General features: G+C 58.0%; 1 protein-coding gene across 5 annotated transcripts in view; it reads left to right on the top strand.

The window, feature by feature from the left end:
- Positions 1–9421: 9421 nt before the first annotated feature.
- LOC140904218 (uncharacterized) overlaps positions 9422–19076 on the top strand; it is a 30591-nt gene continuing 20936 nt past the window's right edge. The window contains exons 1-2 of one of the 5 annotated variants that reach the window (XM_073326632.2): positions 9422–9630; positions 18341–18879. The gene's annotated coding sequence lies outside the window, so the exon portion shown is untranslated. Of the gene's footprint in view, positions 9631–16879; positions 18880–19076 lie in introns of those variants that run through there. The other 4 variants (XM_073326631.2, XM_073326635.2, XM_073326633.2 and 1 more) reach the window with 4 other exon arrangements.

Genomic DNA, 19076 nt, shown 5'->3' with positions numbered 1-19076 from the left:
ATTTGTATATTTCCCTTTAATTGAATCTCCCATTTTCTTCATTTTATACTCTTCTAAGTTAAGGAATGTGCAGCAACCAAAATGGACACAAACCTGTTGCTGCCCCATTCTGTGCCCATCCAGCAGGAGTATAGAAGAAACATCTCCTGGAGAAAGGATTGTAACACTGGACTGTAAATACAGAGGCATGTTCCCAAGGTTTGCTGTCTTTCTCAAATCGTGGCATAAGGGTGACACCTGCAGCTGCTTGTAATCACGACTGGCAGGAAGGAGACACCTACGTGCATTCCATTGGGAGGCAGGGGGATCTGGGAGACCCTGGACACTGGGGGATATTTACCCAGAGCACAGGAGCAATCCACTCAGGGGCGATGCAGGAGAAAAGAGCTGGGCACTGCTTTCCCCACTTATTTCTCCTTATCCCCTTTCAGTCTCTTCACTTTCCCTTTCTTTCCCCTCCCCCCACCCTCTGGCAGGGAGACTTGGTCACTTCCCTGCTCCTAGGGGCGCTCACTCTCCCGTAGCTGGATTGGCCCCTGCGAGTGCTAATAGGAGTGAAAGCCTGGGTGTGGGTCAGTCCTGCAGCAGCTCTGGGACACACAGAGGCAGGAGGAGGAGCAGAGATGGGGCTACTTCCCACCTCAGAGAGTCCCTGGCCTGGTGAGTGCGGCAGCTGCAGCCCAGGTTGGGAGCTGAGGGCTGGTAGGAAGGAGGGCAGGAAAAGAGCCGTGGGGCAGATCCCGGAGGCGGGGCTCTGTACGGTACGAGACACTACCGGTGCTGCTGCGGCCCCCGTGGGGCAGGTCCGGGGACAGACTTTCACTGAAGCACTTTCTGGGCCCATCTGAGGTGGGGACTTTCTCCAGCTGGACCCAGTCCCAGGCTCTGCCGCCCCTGGCCAGGAGCTGCAGGCACCAGGGGCCAGAGAGACCCCAGGGCCAGTGCTGAGTGGGCAGGACAGAGACTCCGCACAAAGTCAGGCTAACTTGGAGCTTTGGCCTCTCCCCACTGCTCCTGGGGACTGTCAGTCTCAGGGTCCTGATTTCCTATTGACCCTTCTCCTTTCCTTTTGTACCAGGAACTAGCCAACCAAAAAACCCCACTGAGCTTTAGTAAGGGGCCAACAATCCCCTTATGCAAGCCAGCCCCATGAGGGTCACAGATGTCCAGAGAAAACAGCACAAGCTGGTTCCATGGTGTAACGGTCAGGACTCTGAATCCTGCAATCTGAATTCAAATCTCAGTGGGACCTCCTCTTTGCTTGTGGCAAAGCCCTGGCACTTGAAGTGCTCACCTTCCCTGTCTCCAGCTGTGAAAGAGTGAGTCTTTTCCCTCCAGCTGGGTGACTCTCGCCCACCAGAGCCAGGTCTTCGGTCGGGATGGCGTGACGGGATGGTGGCAGTGGGTTGGGCCTCTAGAACTTGCCACCTTGGCTACTGTTAAGGACAAGTTTGCATATATGACTCCATTTTGGTTTGGGGCCCACCATTGTCTAAAAGCAAACACATCATGTACCAGAAGGAGTGTTTCTTATATACTGCATTCCTGTGAAAACGACCCTTGTCTCCAGCCTGTCTCGATTCCCGGTTTCTGTTCTTTGTTTGTTCCTAACTCCCTGCCTCCTGGCCTTTTGATGTGGGCCTTCCATCCTGATAAGAAAAGTTACTGATGCATTGCTTCAGGGCCATGGTGGGGAGTTGAAGTAACAGTTTAAGCATGGGGAATGTACCTAGCAGGGATAGGTGGTAGATAAGGACAGGGTTTGTCTATTGTTTCTGATGCACAAGGGCAACATGCTTTGCTGAAGGGTATATAATCTTTGTATAACCTGACTAGCAGGGGGACACCACGCTTGAGTGTAATAAACTTAGTATCTTTGGGAACTCTGAAGTTGTGGACTTTGTTCGTGTGCCTCAGCGTAGACTCAAACTGTGCATGACCTATCGGGTATAATTCGCAGCAGTCCTTGTGCGTGACCTATCGGGTATAATTCACAACACTACCGATGTCTGCAATCCTGCAGTTTGACCTGATGGTTGGGATTCTCGCTGCTTCACCTGATGCCCAAAAGTTTGGCCCTTTTGCTTGCTGCCACACTTTTCTTCTTGCCCACCTGGTGCTTAAAAAAGGAGTGCCAGGGCTAGGCTTCCTAGTCTTCCTAGTGGGTGTTTACCACTACAAAAGGTTTTCTCTCCCCCCACCCCACTCTCCTGCTGGTAATAGCTTATCTAAAGTGATCACTCTCCTTACAATGTGTATTATAATCAAGGTGGGCCATTTCGAGCACAAATCCAGGGTTTAACAAGAATGTCTGGGGCGGGGGGGGGGGTAGGAAAAAGCAAGGGGAAAAAGGTTACCTTGCATAATGACTTAGCCACTCCCAGTCTCTATTCAAGCCTAAATTAATTGTATCCAATTTGCAAATGAATTCCAATTCAACAGTTTCTCGCTGGAGTCTGGTTTTGAAGTTTTTCTGTTGTAATATTACAACTTTCATGTCTGTAATCGCGTGACCAGAGAGATTGAAGTGTTCTCCGACTGGTTTATGAATGTTACAATTCTTGACATCTGATTTGTGTCCATTTATTCTTTTACGTAGAGACTGTCCAATTTGACCAATGTACATGGCAGAGGGGCATTGCTGGCACATGATGGCATATATCACATTGGTGGATGTAAAGCTTATGCTCTAATAAATCGGTTAGTCTCTAAGGTGCCACAAGTCCTCCTTTTCTCTTTGAGCCTCTGATAGTGTGGCTGATGTTATTAGGCCCTGTGATGGTGTCCCCTGAATAGATATGTGGGCACAGTTGGCAACGGGCTTGGTTGCAAGGATAGGTTCCTGGGTTAGTGGTTCTGTTGTGTGGTATGTGGTTGCTGGTGAGTATTTGCTTCGGGTTGGGGGGCTGTCTGTAGGCAAGGACTGGCCTGTCTCCCGAGATTTGTGAGAGTGTTGGGTCATCCTTCAGGATAGGTTGTAGATCCTTGATAATGCGTTGGAGGGGTTTTAGTTGGGGGCTGAAGGTGACGGCTAGTGGCGTTCTGTTATTTTCTTTGTTAGGCCTGTCCTGTAGTAGGTGACTTCTGGGAACTCTTCTGGCTCTATCAATCTGTTTCTTCACTTCCGCAGGTGGGTATTGTAGTTGTAAGAATGCTTGATAGAGATCTTGTAGGTGTCTGTCTCTGTCTGAGGGGTTGGAGCAAATGCGGTTGTATTGTATGTAGACAATGGATCGTGTGGTGTGGTCAGGGTGAAAGCTGGAGGCATGTAGGTAGGAATAGTGGTCAGTAGGTTTCCGGTATAGGGTGGTGTTTATGAGACCATCGTTTATTAGCAGTGTAGTGTATAGGAAGTGGATCTCTTGTGTGGACTGGACCAGGCTGAGGTTGATGGTGGGATGGAAATTGTTGAAATCATGGTGGAATTCCTCAAGTGCTTCTTTTCCATGGGTCCAGATGATGAAGATGTCATCAATATAGCGCAAGTAGAGTAGGGGCATTAGGGGACGAGAGCTGAGGAAGCGTTGTTCTAAGTCAGCCATAAAAAAGTTGGCATACTGTGGGGCCATGCGGGTACCCATAGCAATGCCGCTGATTTGAAGGTATTCATTGTTCCCAAATGTAAAATAGTTATGGGTAAGGACAAAGTCACAAAGTTCAGCCACCAGGTTTGCCGTGACATTATTGGGGATACTGTTCTTGATGGCTTGTAGTCCATCTTTGTGTGGAATGTTGGTGTAGAGGGCTTCTACATCCATAGTGGCCAAGATGGTGTTGTTGCATGTACTTCAAGCAAGCAAATACAATTTATTAAAGAGCAATCGATTTTTAAAAATAACGAAAATGGGAAAGGTTAGAGGAAAACACGTAATCTCATTCTGAGGCACAAGCTATCGCAAACAGGAGTCTCTGGAACATAAGGGAAGTTCACAGTCTCTCTCTCACATGTTCCAGGCCTCCTTTCCAGGTCCTGGCTGTGGTGCAGGGATGCCACGGGTCAGCCACTTGCTCTGTCGGTGGCCACATGCCCTCAGGCTCTAGCTGGCGGGACCCTTTTTCCCAGCATCGGCCACCATGTCGGGGTTATGATTCCCTCCCCCCACCAAGTCTGGCCTGCAAGGGCTCTTGACAAGAAAGTTTCTTGGAGGTAATTGGCAATCCTCTGCCAAAGATTACGTGGCAGAGCAGCTTTGTTCCTTCCCCCACTGTGGGGGAAACAACCCTTGCAAAGAGTGTGTGCTCTTTTCCCCATGTGGGGCTCTCCCCCCCGCCAACACTCACAATGCTTTGGGTGTTCACAGAGATGTGTGCCTGGCCAGGATCACTGAGAAAGTGATGGCAATGTTGCTAATGTTGTGTTTAACAGAAATGTTTCAGTGCTGTGCATGAATTTAACAATCCCGCTTCTGTTCATTGTCCCCTGTGCTTTAGCAGATGTGGTCTTCAGGAACACCCCACGCACCTTGGCCGAGCTTCTCCGCCAGATGAGAAAGCGCTCAAGATGCAGAACAGACGACATGTTCCGGGAGGTCATGCAGTGTTCCAGTGCAGAGAAAAGGAAACAAAAGCAGTGCTGGGAAGCCGAACGGCAGGACAGAAAAGAGAATCATGCCTTTGTTAAGAATACTACTGAGCGGATAATTAAAGTAATGGAGGAGCAAACGCAGATGCTGAAGTCCTTAATAGAGCTGCAGCATCAGCAGATCAGCGCTCCACCTTCACTGCAACACATTCAGAACTCTTTCCCCTGCCCCCCCAACTCTGCCCACACATTCCTTTCCACCTTTCGTGACTTCTCACTTTCCCCTTCACTCTACCCCCTCGGGCAACTTTCACAGCGAGAGCTGGACCCACACACAGCTGTGAGAGTCTGGCCTTCCCTGGTTCCTCCTTTCCTGCCAAGCAACTGTACGTTCGTGTGTGCTGTTTCTTGTGCAATGAAAGCAAACTTCTATAATGGTAAATCCTCTTTATTTTTTTCCCTATACGGTGAGATAGCAGGAAGTGCCAATACATTCACAGGCATTTGAATCACTTTATTACAGGAAGCGAAGGCCCCAAATGTCACCATTGCCCCCAAGGAAAACAACATGGCACGTAACATCGAACCAACTCAGAAAGAGATATATGTTACTGGAGGTCATTGTCAAAGTGCTGCCTCAAAGCCGCCCTAATTCGAATAGCTCCCCTCTGGGCTCCTCTGACAGCCCTGGTATCTGGCTGCTCAAAATCAGTGCCCAAGCGGTCTGCCTCAGCACTCCACCCACGAGCAAACCTTTCACCGGGGGCGGGGCCGGGGGGCGGTTGGACCCGGGGGCGGGGCTAGGAGGACGGTTGGAGGCGGGGGCGGGGCCGGGGGGGCGGTTGGACGCGGGGGCGGGGCAAGGAGGACGGTTGGAGGCGGGGGCGGGGCCCGGGGGGACGGTTGGACGCGGGGGCGGGGCTAGGAGGACGGTTGGACCCGGGGGCGGGGCCGCGGGGGCGGTTGGACCCGGGGGCGGGGCGGGGGGACGGTTGGACGCGGGGGCGGGGCCGGGGGGCGGTTGGACCCGGGGGCGGGGCCGGGGGGACGGTTGGACCCGGGGGCGGGGCCGCGGGGGCGGTTGGATGCGGGGGCGGGGCCGGGGGGGCGGTTGGACCCGGGGGCGGGGCTAGGAGGACGGTTGGACGCGGGGGCGGGGCCGAGGGGGCGGTTGGACGCGGGGGCGGGGCTAGGAGGACGGTTGGACGCGGGGGCGGGGCCGGGGGGCGGTTGGACCCGGGGGCGGGGCTAGGAGGACGGTTGGACCCGGGGGCGGGGCCGGGGGGCGGTTGGATCCGGGGGCGGGGCTAGGAGGACGGTTGGGCGCGGGGGCGGGGCCGGGGGGACGGTTGGACGCGGGGGCGGGGCTAGGAGGACGGTTGGACGCGGGGGCGGGGCCGGGGGGGCGGTTGGACCCGGGGGCGCGGCTAGGAGGACGGTTGGAGGCGGGGGCGGGGCTAGGAGGACGGTTGGAGGCGGGGGCGGGGCTAGGAGGACGGTTGGAGGCGGGGGCGGGGCCGGGGGGGCGGTTGGACCCGGGGGCGCGGCTAGGAGGACGGTTGGACGCGGGGGCGGGGCTAGGAGGACGGTTGGACGCGGGGGCGGGGCTAGGAGGACGGTTGGAGGCGGGGGCGGGGCCGGGGGGACGGTTGGACGCGGGGGCGGGGCCGAGGGGGCGGTTGGACGCGGGGGCGGGGCTAGGAGGACGGTTGGACCCGGGGGCGGGGCTAGGAGGACGGTTGGACCCGGGGGCGGGGCCGGGGGGCGGTTGGACGCGGGGGCGGGGCTAGGAGGACGGTTGGAGGCGGGGGCGGGGCCGGGGGGGCGGTTGGACGCGGGGGCGGGGCCCGGGGGGACGGTTGGACGCGGGGGCGGGGCTAGGAGGACGGTTGGACCCGGGGGCGGGGCCGCGGGGGCGGTTGGACCCGGGGGCGGGGCCGGGGGGACGGTTGGACGCGGGGGCGGGGCCGGGGGGCGGTTGGACCCGGGGGCGGGGCCGGGGGGACGGTTGGACCCGGGGGCGGGGCCGCGGGGGCGGTTGGACGCGGGGGCGGGGCCGGGGGGGCGGTTGGACCCGGGGGCGTGGCCGAGCGGGCCGGTTGGAGGCGGGTGCGGGGCTAGGAGGACGGTTGGACCCGGGGGCGGGGCCGCGGGGGCGGTTGGACCCGGGGGCGGGGCCGGGGGGCGGTTGGACCCGGGGGCGGGGCTAGGAGGACGGTTGGACCCGGGGGCGGGGCCGCGGGGGCGGTTGGACCCGGGGGCGGGGCCGGGGGGACGGTTGGACGCGGGGGCGGGGGCGGGGGGGCGGTTGGACGCGGGAGCGGGGCTAGGAGGACGGTTGGACGCGGGGGCGGGGCTAGGAGGACGGTTGGAAGCGGGGGCGGGGCCGGGGGGCGGTTGGACGCGGGGGCGGGGCTAGGAGGACGGTTGGACCCGGGGGCGGGGCCGGGGGGCGGTTGGATCCGGGGGCGGGGCTAGGAGGACGGTTGGAGGCGGGGGCGGGGCCGGGGGGACGGTTGGACGCGGGGGCGGGGCTAGGAGGACGGTTGGACGCGGGGGCGGGGCTAGGAGGACGGCTGGACGCGGGGGCGGGGCCGGGGGGCGGTTGGACGCGGGGGCGGGGCCGGGGGGGCGGTTGGACCCGGGGGCGTGGCCGAGCGGGCCGGTTGGAGGCGGGTGCGGGGCTAGGAGGACGGTTGGACGCGGGGACGGGGCCAGGAGGACGTTTGGACGCGGGGGCGGGGGCGGGGCCGGGGGGCGGTTGGACCCGGGGGCGGGGCTAGGAGGACGGTTGGACGCGGGGGCGGGGCCCGGGGGGACGGTTGGACGCGGGGGCGGGGCCGGGGGGGCGGTTGGATGCGGGGGCGGGGCCGGGGGGCGGTTGGACCCGGGGCCGGGGTCGGGGGGACGGTTGGACGCGGGGGCGGGGCTAGGAGGACGGTTGGGCGCGGGGGCGGGGGCGGGGCCGGGGGGCGGTTGGACGCGGGGGCGGGGCTAGGAGGACGGTTGGACGCGGGGGCGGGGCTAGGAGGACGGTCGGACGCGGGGGCGGGGCCGGGGGGGCGGTTGGACGCGGGGGCGGGGCTAGGAGGACGGTTGGACGCGGGGGCGGGGCCGGGGGGCGGTTGGACCCGGGGGCGGGGCCGGGGGGCGGTTGGACGCGGGGGCGGGGCTAGGAGGACGGTTGGACGCGGGGGCGGGGCCGGGGGGCGGTTGGACGCGGGGGCGGGGCTAGGAGGACGGTCGGACGCGGGGGCGGGGCCGGGGGGGCGGTTGGTCCCGGGGGCGGGGCCGTGGGGGCGGTTGGACGCGGGGGCGGGGCTAGGAGGACGGTTGGACGCGGGGGCGGGGCCGGGGGGCGGTTGGACCCGGGGGCGGGGCCGGGGGGGCGGTTGGTCCCGGGGGCGGGGCCGGGGGGGTGGTTAGACCCGGGGGCGGGGCCGCGGGGCGGTTGGACGCGGGGGCGGGGCTAGGAGGACGGTTGGACCCGGGGGCGGGGCTAGGAGGACAGTTGGACCGGGGGGCGGTTGGACCCGGGGGCGGGGCTAGGAGGACGGTTGGACGCGGGGGCGGGGCCGGGGGGCGGTTGGACGCGGGGGCGGGGCCGGGGGGGCGGTTGGACCCGGGGGCGTGGCCGAGCGGGCCGGTTGGAGGCGGGTGCGGGGCTAGGAGGACGGTTGGACGCGGGGACGGGGCCAGGAGGACGTTTGGACGCGGGGGCGGGGCCGGGGGGCGGTTGGACGCGGGGGCGGGGCTAGGAGGACGGTTGGACGCGGGGGCGGGGCCCGGGGGGACGGTTGGACGCGGGGGCGGGGCCGGGGGGGCGGTTGGATGCGGGGGCGGGGCCGGGGGGGCGGTTGGACCCGGGGCCGGGGTCGGGGGGACGGTTGGACGCGGGGGCGGGGCTAGGAGGACGGTTGGGCGCGGGGGCGGGGCCGGGGGGCGGTTGGACGCGGGGGCGGGGCTAGGAGGACGGTTGGACGCGGGGCCGGGGGACGGTAGGACGCGGGGGCGGGGCTAGGAGGACGGTCGGACGCGGGGGCGGGGCCGGGGGGGCGGTTGGACGCGGGGGCGGGGCTAGGAGGACGGTTGGACGCGGGGGCGGGGCCGGGGGGGCGGTTGGACCCGGGGGCGGTTGGACGCGGGGGCGGGACTAGGAGGACGGTTGGACGCGGGGGCGGGGCCGGGGGGCGGTTGGACGCGGGGGCGGGGCTAGGAGGACGGGCGGGGGCGGGGCCGGGGGGGCAGTTGGTCCCGGGGGCGGGGCCGGGGGGGCGGTTGGACGCGGGGGCGGGGCTAGGAGGACGGTTGGACGCGGGGGCGGGGCCGGGGGGCGGTTGGACCCGGGGGCGGGGCCGGGGGGGCGGTTGGTCCCGGGGGCGGGGCCGGGGGGACGGTTGGACGCGGGGGCGGGGCTAGGAGGACGGTTGGACCCGGGGGCGGGGCCGGGGGGGCGGTTGGACCCGGGGGCGGGCCTAGAAGGGCGGTTGGACCCGGGGGCGGGGCTAGGAGGACGGTTGGACGCGGGGGCGGGGCTGGGGGGGCGGTTGACCCGGGGGCGGTTGGACGCGGGGGCGGGGCTAGGAGGACGGTTGGACCCGGGGGCGGGGCTAGGAGGACGGTTGGACGCGGGGGCGGGGCCGGGGGGACGGTTGGACCCGGGGGCGGGGCTAGGAGGACGGTTGGACGCGGGGGCGGGGCCGGGGGGCGGTTGGTTCGAGCCCCAGCGGGCGGGGCGCGCGGGCAGCAGAGTCCGCCTGAGGCGCGGGAAGGCGCCGGCGGGGGCGGGTCAGGCTGACCCCGGGGCCCGCCCTGCCCTGGGCCGAAGGAGGCTGAAGCGGCGCCCGGGGCAGGCTGGGAGATGTAGTGCTTGACTCCCCCGGGAGCGGAAGTGACGTCGGAGGGGGGAGGCGGAGCCGCGCTGGGCTCGCGCGGGGCCGGGGAGCGGTTGGGGCCGTTGGAGCTCTGGGCATGCGCAGATCGCGGGGGGGGGGCGGCGCGAGAGCTTCGTTAACCCCCCCGTGCCCGGCCCGGGCCCCGCTCCCGCCGGAGCCGCCCTGGGGCCGCCCCGGGCTCCGCCCGCCCCGCTGCGGCGCTGCAGCCTCCAGGTACCGGAGCGAGCCCCGGGGGGGCCGGGCGGTGACTCTGCCCCGGGTCCGGGGGGGACCCGGCCTCCCGCAGCGCCGGGATCTGCCCCCGGGGGGGCCGGGCGGGGGGAGACCGGGGGGGGCAGGAGAAGGGGGGCGGCGGGAGACCCGGGGGGGCGGGGGGAGACCGGGGGGAGACCCGGGGGGGCAGGATAAGGGGGGCGGGGGGAGACCGGAGGGGCAGGAGAAGGGGGGCGAGGGGAGACCGGGGGGGGCAGGAGAAGGGGGGCGGGGGGAGACCGGGGGGGGGCAGGAGAAGGGGGGGCGGGGGGAGACCGGGGGGGGCAGGAGAAGGGGGGGCGGGGGGAGACCCGGGGGGGGCAGGAGAAGGGGGGGCGGGGGGAGACCCGGGGGGGGGCAGGAGAAGGGGGGCGGGGGGAGACCCGGGGGGGGGCAGGAGAAGGGGGGCGGGGGGAGACCCGGGGGGGGGCAGGAGAAGGGGGGCGGGGGGAGACCGGGGGGGGCAGGAGAAGGGGGGCGGGGGGAGACCGGGGGAAATCTCGGCGCAGCCCGGACGTGGCTGGGGGGGGGGAGGAGCCGGGGCCCCCCGGGGACCGGGGAGAGGCGGGGGGGGGGGCCGAGATCCCCTCGAATTTACCGCTGCCCCCTCCCCTGGGACCCCCCGCTCCCGCCCTGCCCCCTTTCTGTCCCCACAGCAGCGAGGGGGAGCACGGGGGAGCCCCCCCAGGTGCTGCAGGGCCCCCCACAAAATCCGGGGTCCGGGAGCGGCGGAGCCCCCGGCTGAGGTCGGGCCCCTGTCGCGCCGGGCTCTGCACAGACCCTGACCGAGGTCGGGGCCCCCTTGGGACAGGGGCTGCGCAGACCCCCCGGGTACCCCCACCTGCCATTCGACGCCCGCCGCTGGCCCATGCCGCCGGCTCGGGCGCCCAGGGCTCGGGCGAAGGGGCTGGTTCGTGGCAGGGCAGGGGTCTGGGCTCGGGCTGGAGGACCCTGCGAGGTGGGAGGGAGCCGGGCCTTGGGCTGCAGCCCAAGCCGGACCATGGACACCCCCATTCAACAGCCCCGCAGCCTGAGCCCTGTGAGCCCCTGTCCGCGGGCACGGGCCGGCTGCCGGTGCCCACCTGCAGGGTAGACGTGCCCACAGCGACCGAGGGTCCTTGCCACAAAAACCCCAAAAGCTAAATCGGGAAATGGTGGGCGGCTGCTCCCCATTTTACAGATGGGGAAACTGAAGCTCAGAGAGCTGAAGTTGAGTTGCTCAATTTTTCTTAGAGCATTTGGGGTGAAACTGGGATCTGAACCCAGATTGTTTGAATTCTTGCCTCTCCCCTTGACCCCAAGCCCAGCGTGTGTGTGCACGGCGTTGTTCTGGTCTGTGTTTGCCTCGCACTGGCTTCCAAGGAAGGTTGTGGAATTTCTTTCACTGGAGGTTTTTAAGACTAGGTTAGAGGTAGACCTGTCTGGGAATGTCTTGAGTAGATGACCTCTCAAGATCCCTTCCATGCCTACATTGAAATAATTCTGACTTGTGGTGTGTCGTGTTCCACGCTGAGCTGTTTTCCATGGTGCAGTTTAGAACTGTGATACACCATGTTGTGTTACAGATTTATTGTGCATTGTTTTGCCTCAGCTTGTTTGGTGCCTGTGTTGTGTTGGTTTGAGTTGAGCTCTTTTCCATTGTGTACTTTTGTCCTAGGGTGTGTTAGTTTGCACTGTGTTGCTTTCTTTTTCTTTGTATTGTCATTTTTATGCTGTGGAGTATAGCTTTTTCTAGTTGTTTTTTCTCTGAATTGCCTGACATTATGTTGTGGTGGGTTTTATTCTGTATGTTGTTTTTCTACGTATATATTGCTTAGCATCATAGAAATGTAGGGCTGGAAAGGACCTCATGATGCCATCAAGTCCAGCTCTCTCTGCCGAGGCAGGACCAAGTGTATGTAGATTATCTGTTGCAGAGTTTTGTCCTACCTCTTCTTAAAAACTTCCAGGAAAGAGACTCCAGAGCCGCCCTTTTAAGACCATTCCAGAGCTGAGCTACCTTGGCCCTGGGGCCACCCACACAGATTTTAGTGGTGAGCAGCTCTGGAGAGAGGAGACCCCAGTGAGTGGGCAGCTGGGTAAATAGACTAAAGTTGGGAGGAGAAACATTGACGTGTCCAAGGTCACGCAGGCTGTCCGTGACAGAGCTAGAAAGAGATCCCAGTTCGAGTGCTGTTTGGGGTACTGAAGGTCTCTGCCACGCCGGTGTTTTAGGTACTGGTGCAAACTTTTAGTATAGACACAACTTACACTAGTGCAGTCTGATTGGCACGGGTGCACCATGTCCCAGTCGGACGGTTTGGGGTGGGGAGGGGGACAGTGACCTCACTGAGGCCTGGGGCTGGCTGAACGGTGCAGCTGGTAACGGAGGGGCAGCAGTGAGTGCTGGAGGTACGAGCCAGGAGCACAGCCCCACAGGACTGGACACTGACTTCTCCTGACCCGGGGGACACCCCCCCAGCTGTGTGCAGGGACTGCAGCTGAGCTGCCCTGCCAGGACAGCCTGTGCCTCCATGGACAAACCACCTCTTCCCGCAGCCTAATACAGTGGGGTCTGGGGACCTTTCCAAGCTGCAGGTGATGGGGCTCTGGAGTTAGTGGGGTCTGTTCCTGGCTCTGTCACTGACCTGCTTAGGCAAGTCCTAGCCCCTCTCTGTTTCCTCCTACCCATTGTCTACTTGGATTGTGATCTCTTTGGGGCAAGTGTCTGTGCAATGCAAGGCACAGTTTATAGACTCACAGACTTTAAGGCCAGAAGGGACCATCATGATCATCTAGTCTGAGCTCCTGCACATGACAGGCCACAGAACTTCCCTTGCCCACTCCAGTAATAGACCCCTAAACTCTGGCTGAGTTAATGAAGTCCTCAAATCATTATTTAAAGACTTCAAGTTACCAAAAAACCCAACATTTACACTAGTTTAAACCTGCAAATGACCCATGACATGCCCCATGCTGCAGAGGAAGGCAGAAAAACAAACAAACAACCAAAAAAAACACACCTCAGGGTCTCTGCCAGTCTGAGTCTCGGCAAAATTCCTTCCCATCCCCAAATATGGCAATCAATTAGACCCTGAGCATGTGGGCAAGAGCCAGCAGCCAGACACCTGGGAAAGAATTCTCTAGTAACTCAGAGACCTCCCCATCTAGTGTCCCATCACCGGCCTCTGGAGATATTTGCTGCTAGCAGTCGCAGATCAGCTACCTGCCATTGTAGGCAGTCCCATCCTACCATCCCCTCCATAAAGGTATCCAGCTCAGTCTTGAAGACAGTTAGATTTTTTGCCCCTACTGCTTCCCTTGGGAGGCTGTTCCAAAACTTCACTCTGATGGTTAGAAACCTTCGCCTAATTTCAAGCCAAAACTTATTGACGGCCAGTATCCATTTGTTCTAGGGTCAACATTGGTGCTTAACCTAAATAACTCCTTTCCTCCCTGGTATTTATCCTTCTGGTATATTTATAGACAGCAATCATATCTCCCCTCAGCCTCCTTTTGGTTAGGCTACACAAGAAAAGCTCTTTGAGTCTCCTCTCATAAGGCAGATTTTCCATTCCTCAGATCATCCTAGTAGCCCTTCTCTGTACCTGTTCCACTTTGAATTCATCCTTCTTAAACATGGGAGACCAAAATGGCCCACAGTATTTCAGATGAGGTCTCATCAGTGCCTTGTATAACAATACTAACCCTTCCCTCTGTCTCCTGGAAATACTTCGCCTGATGCATCCTAGGACTGCATTAACCTATTTCACGTCCGCATCCCATTGGCAGCTCATAATTTTCCTGTGATCAACCAATACACCTAGGTCTTTCTCCTCCTCTGTCACTTCCAACTGATAAATCCCCATCTTATTGCAAAAATTCTTGTTGTTAGTCTGCCCTGCCCAGTCCCAGCTGCTTCTGCCCCCCACCATACTCCAAACCTCTTCACCCCTCCAACTATCCGCTGCCAGTCTTCCCGCGCTGTTACTGCTTCCTGACTGGCAGAGAAACTCTAAGCTCTGTCCCCTTCTCTTGGCCTATGAAAGTTGCCTTGCCCAGGGCTTTGCTGCCTGTGTGAATGGCAGGTAGGGTTGGGGAGCCATCACTTTCTGCGTATTTACTGAACAGTCATCTAGTCACTGACCTCTTCATTAATGTAGAGGTAAGGTTGCCCAGTAGTATGTTGGGCCCTGCCACAATGACAAGTTCAGCAAAAGTCAAACCTCCAAAAACTTGGAAATACAGAGCTAATGTGCATGTCAGTGCAACCTTAATTCTGCCCCCTGGAGCTGGCAACAGCCACTGGGCATTCTCTGCCTGCACTCCAGCTGCACACACTGTGATAGATGTAACTGCACTGAAAGGTAATGGCATTAATTGGAGCAACTTGGTGGAGGTGTGATTGTGATATGAGAAGATCTGGGTCTGAGTCCCCCCGTGTGTGCGGTGAAAGGAAAGAAGTGCATGTATACCTTGAGCTTCCAGTCTGTATCTTTTCTGCACTGAGCTGTGCATGTTGTCAGGAGGAAACAGGGGACTGCTTGCCATGGGAATGGTCAGCAGTGAGATGGGATCTGAGAGCAGTGTGTGTGCTTAACGATGGGTAAGTGAATGTAGAATGTTAGCTGGAACTTGTGTTAGAAAGGATGAAAGAGTTGTAAAAAGGTGTGAAGAGGTGTTCAATTGACCAATTGTGTGGCTGTTTCTGGGGAGCAGGCTCAAAGTATCTGAGTGTAGAACAGGTGTCAGCAGCTCCTGTACAGTGTAGCTCACCTAAAACCAAATTCTGTCTTAGCAAAGATAAAGTGCTTTATTGTGTGCCCTGGTTGTCGTTTTCCCTAGTACTTTAGTGATAGGTACTGTCATAACCATACAGCTAAGGGTAGCCTAGAATTCCTTCTAACCTGTAAGGGGTTAAGAACCTCAAATAACCTGGTTGGCACCTGACCAAAAGGACCAATGGGGAAAGAAGATACTTTCAGATCTGGGGCGGAGGGGGGGAAGGCTTTGTATGTGCTCTTTGTTTGTGTGTTCTCTGGGGAAGCAGAGAATCATCAGGTCAGAAAACTCCTCCTCCTAAAATCATCCTAAAATGAGTCTCAATATTGCAAAAAGAGTAAGTAAATAAGGCAAGGCATGTTAGATTATCTTTTGTTTTTAGCTTGTGAATTTTCCCTTTGCTAGAGGCAGGTTTATTCCTGTTTTCTGTAACTTTGAAACTAAGCCTAGAGGGAGCTCCTCTGTGTTTGTGAATCTTTTGTTACCCATAAAGTTATCTTTCATCCTGATTTTACAGAGGTGATTCTTTCATCTTTTCTTTAAATAAAATTCTTCTTTTAAGTACCGGATTGATTTTTTCAGTGTCCTATAGACCCAAGGGGTTCGGTTTGTGCTCACTTCGTAACCAATTGGTTAGGATATTATTCTCAAGCCTCCCCAGGAAAGGGGGTATAAGGGCTTGGGTGGATATTTGGGGGGAGATAGGGCTCCAAGTGGCCCTCCCTGAATGTATGTTTAAATCACTTGGTGGTGGCAGCATACCGTCCAAGGACAAAAGGAATTTGTACATTGGGGAAGTTTTTAACCTAAGGTAGTAGAAATAAGGTTAGAGGGTCTTTCATGCGGGTCCCCACATCTGTACCCTAGAGTTCAGAGTGGGGAGGGAACCCTGAGAGGCACTATCTCAAATGGCCGGGTGCACATAGGTGTGGTGTTGGAGTAAAGGAAGGCTCATTGCTCACGTCGGTCAGATTTAGGGTTACATTCATAAGTACCTTATCTCTGCATTTCCTACTTATTACAAGTTTGAGTTTTGCTGATCTCTCTTCTGGAGGGGTACCAGACATTTCCGGGCAACCTTAAATCCTGAATTATCATTTTTTGAAAGTGAATTTCCTAGCTTTTTGCACAGAGCAATGTTGGCTGGAGGAGTTAGCAATGCTATAGGTAGTTGCGGGTCTCAAAGAAGTTTGCAGTCAGAGGCAGATAGCAGTACAATGATTTACCCAAGGTTACCCGGGAGGTCTGTGGCAGAGCCAAAGAATTGTCCCTGTCCAGTGCTCTTTCCACGTAGTTGCTGGGTGATTCTAAAGTGCAGCTCCCCGCTCCTGTACTTTTTGTTATGGTGGAATGGGAATCATAGAATATCAGGGTTGGAAGGGACCCCAGAAGGTCATCTAGTCCAACCCCCTGCTCAAAGCAGGACCAATTCCCAGTTAAATCATCCCAGCCAGGGCTTTGTCAAGCCTGACCTTAAAAACCTCTAAGGAAGGAGATTCTACCACCTCCCTAGGTAACGCATTCCAGTGTTTCACCACCCTCTTAGTGAAAAAGTTTTTCCTAATATCCAATCTAAACCTCCCCCACTGCAACTTGAGACCATTACTCCTCGTTCTGTCATCTGCTACCATTGAGAACAGTCTAGAGCCATCCTCTTTGGAACCCCCTTTCAGGTAGTTGAAAGCAGCTATCAAATCCCCCCTCATTCTTCTCTTCTGCAGGCTAAACAATCCCAGTTCCCTCAGCCTCTCCTCATAACTCATGTGTTCCAGTCCCCTAATCATTTTTGTTGCCCTTCGCTGGACTCTCTCCAATTTATCCACATCCTTCTTGAAGTGTGGGGCCCAAAACTGGACACAGTACTCCAGATGAGGCCTCACCAATGTCAAATAGAGGGGAACGATCACGTCCCTCGATCTGCTCGCTATGCCCCTACTTATACATCCCAAAATGCCATTGGCCTTCTTGGCAACAAGGGCACACTGCTGACTCAGATCCAGCTTCTCGTCCACTGTCACCCCTAGGTCCTTTTCCGCAGAACTGCTGCCTAGCCATTCGGTCCCTAGTCTGTAGCTGTGCATTGGGTTCTTCCGTCCTAAGTGCAGGACCCTGCACTTATCCTTATTGAACCTCATCAGATTTCTTTTGGCCCAATCCTCCAATTTGTCTAGGTCCTTCTGTATCCTATCCCTCCCCTCCAGCGTATCTACCACTCCTCCCAGTTTAGTATCATCCGCAAATTTGCTGAGAGTGCAATCCACACCATCCTCCAGATCATTTATGAAGATATTGAACAAAACCGGTCCCAGGACCGACCCTTGGGGCACTCCACTTGATACCGGCTGCCAACTAGATATGGAGCCATTGATCACTACCCGTTGAGCCCGACAATCTAGCCAGCTTTCTACCCACCTTGTAGTGCATTCATCCAGCCCATACTTCCTTAACTTGCTGACAAGAATACTGTGGGAGACCGTGTCAAAAGCTTTGCTAAAGTCAAGAAACAATACATCCACTGCTTTCCCTTCATCCACAGAACCAGTAATCTCATCATAAAAGGCGATTAGATTAGTCAGGCCTGATCTTCCCTTGGTGAATCCATGCTGGTGAATAATGGTTATACTTTCAAATGTCTCTCTCCTTCTCCACCTCCTCCTCCTGCCACCATTTCAAGCTCTGTCTCCCCTTCTTTCAAGTGTTTGTCATGAGCAGTTGGTAACCCAGCCAGTGAGAGCAATCTCCGACATGGTCTGTGCCCCAAGAGCTTGACAATTTAATTACATGGTGGTTACAGTAACTAAGTACATGAGTGAAGACTGGTGTTAGTCTCTCTCTCTTTCTCCACCTCCTCCTCTTCCTGCCAGCATTTCTCATCTATCCTATCCAGCCCTCTCTTAGCATTGTAGGACCCAGTAGCTGTCAGATGTACTAGGCTGCTGCACACACGTATTACAGGCAGTAGCATACTGTATGGCACATGCCAGCTTGGGCCTGATGTAGCCTGATCTGAACACTGAGCTGGGCCTCTTGCCCCTGGTCCAGCCATGCCCTAGCTCTGCCCAGTCTGTCCCTCCTCCAAACATTCCCCCTCCCCTATACGCCCTGGGCTTCCCCTCCACACCATACACGGGTAACATGTGCCTTTTAAACTATTCATATTTTGGATTTCAGATGATTAAATTTGTGTTACCTTCAGCTAACCACCCCCACCCCAGTTTCAGTTGTTTGGTGGTGCCCCAATGGTTTTCCATTTGGGAGGGAGCAAGGCTGGTCACTTGAGCTTTGTGTTACCTTGCCAGCTGACTAGTGAGAAGTGACGACTCCCTCTTGGGTGGATAGGCCAATCCTAGAGCCCGTTACCTCTCGGTGATTGATTTTTCTATTCCAAGTCCATAAAGTAGATTTTCAATATAAATGCTTCTTTCTTTACATATGTCCCATACATTGATCTCTCAGTAATTATGAGTCTTGACCAGTTATGAGCTTTCTGTAGACATGTCACATGACCATCCTCTGAGAGATGGGTTTGGTGTGATGGTTTTGTCAGGTCTCAGGTGAGAGCTGCTGGCAAAGACCAAGACCTGGTCTACACTACAAGTTTGTCGAATTTAGCAGCGTTAAATCTGAATTAACCCTGCACCCATCCACACAACAAAGCCATTTTTTCAACATAAAGGGCTCTTAAAACTGATTTCTGTACTCCTCCCCAACGAGGGGATTAGTGCTGAAATCGATATCGCCATTTCGAATTAGGGTTAGTGTGGATGCAATTCGAAGTTATTGGCCTCCAGGAGGTATCCCACAGTGCACCATTGTGACCGCTCTGGACAGCACTCTGAACTCAGATGCACTGGCCAGGTGTACAGGAAAAGCCCCGGGAACTTTTGAATCTCATTTCCTGTTTGGCCAGGCAAGCTCATCAGCACAGATGACCATGCAGTCCCAGAATCGAAAAAGAGCTCCAGCATGGACCGAACAGGAGGTACTGGATCCGATCGCTGTATGGGGAGAGGAATCCATGTTATCAGAACTACGTTCCAAAAGACAAAATGCCAAAACATTTCAAAATATCTCCGAGGCCACGAGAGACAGAGGCTACAGCAGGGACACAACACAGTGCCATGTGAAACTTAAGGAGCTCAGACAAGCGTACCAGAAAACCAAAAAATCAAATGGACGCTCTGGGACAGAGCCCCAGACATGTTGCTTCTATGTTGAGCTGCAAGCAATTTTAGGGGGGGCCGCCACCACTACCCCACCCCTGTCCGTGGACTCCGATGATGGGGTACTCTCCGCCATGCCTCAGGATTTTGTAGATGGGGAAGATGAGGAGTAGGAGGACAAGCTAGGGGAGAGCACACAGCACAGCGTTCTCCCCGACAGCCAGGATCTTTTTATCACTCTGACTGAAATACCTTCCCAACCCAACGAAGCCAGAGAGGACTTCTGGTGAGTGTACTTTTTTAAATATAATACATGTTATAAAAGCAAGCGTTTTTTAATGATTAGCCCTGAGGACTTGGGATGCATTCGTGGGCACTACTGCTACTGGAAAAGTCTGTTAACATGTCTGCGGATGGAGTGCAAATCCTCCAGGGACATCTCCATGAAGCTCTCCTGGAGGTACTCTAAAAGCCTTTGCAGAA

This window comes from Lepidochelys kempii, chromosome 28, assembly GCF_965140285.1.
Source record: "Lepidochelys kempii isolate rLepKem1 chromosome 28, rLepKem1.hap1, whole genome shotgun sequence".
NCBI classification, from domain to species: domain Eukaryota; kingdom Metazoa; phylum Chordata; order Testudines; family Cheloniidae; genus Lepidochelys; species Lepidochelys kempii.
This window is presented reverse-complemented; position numbering and strand designations above follow the sequence as displayed.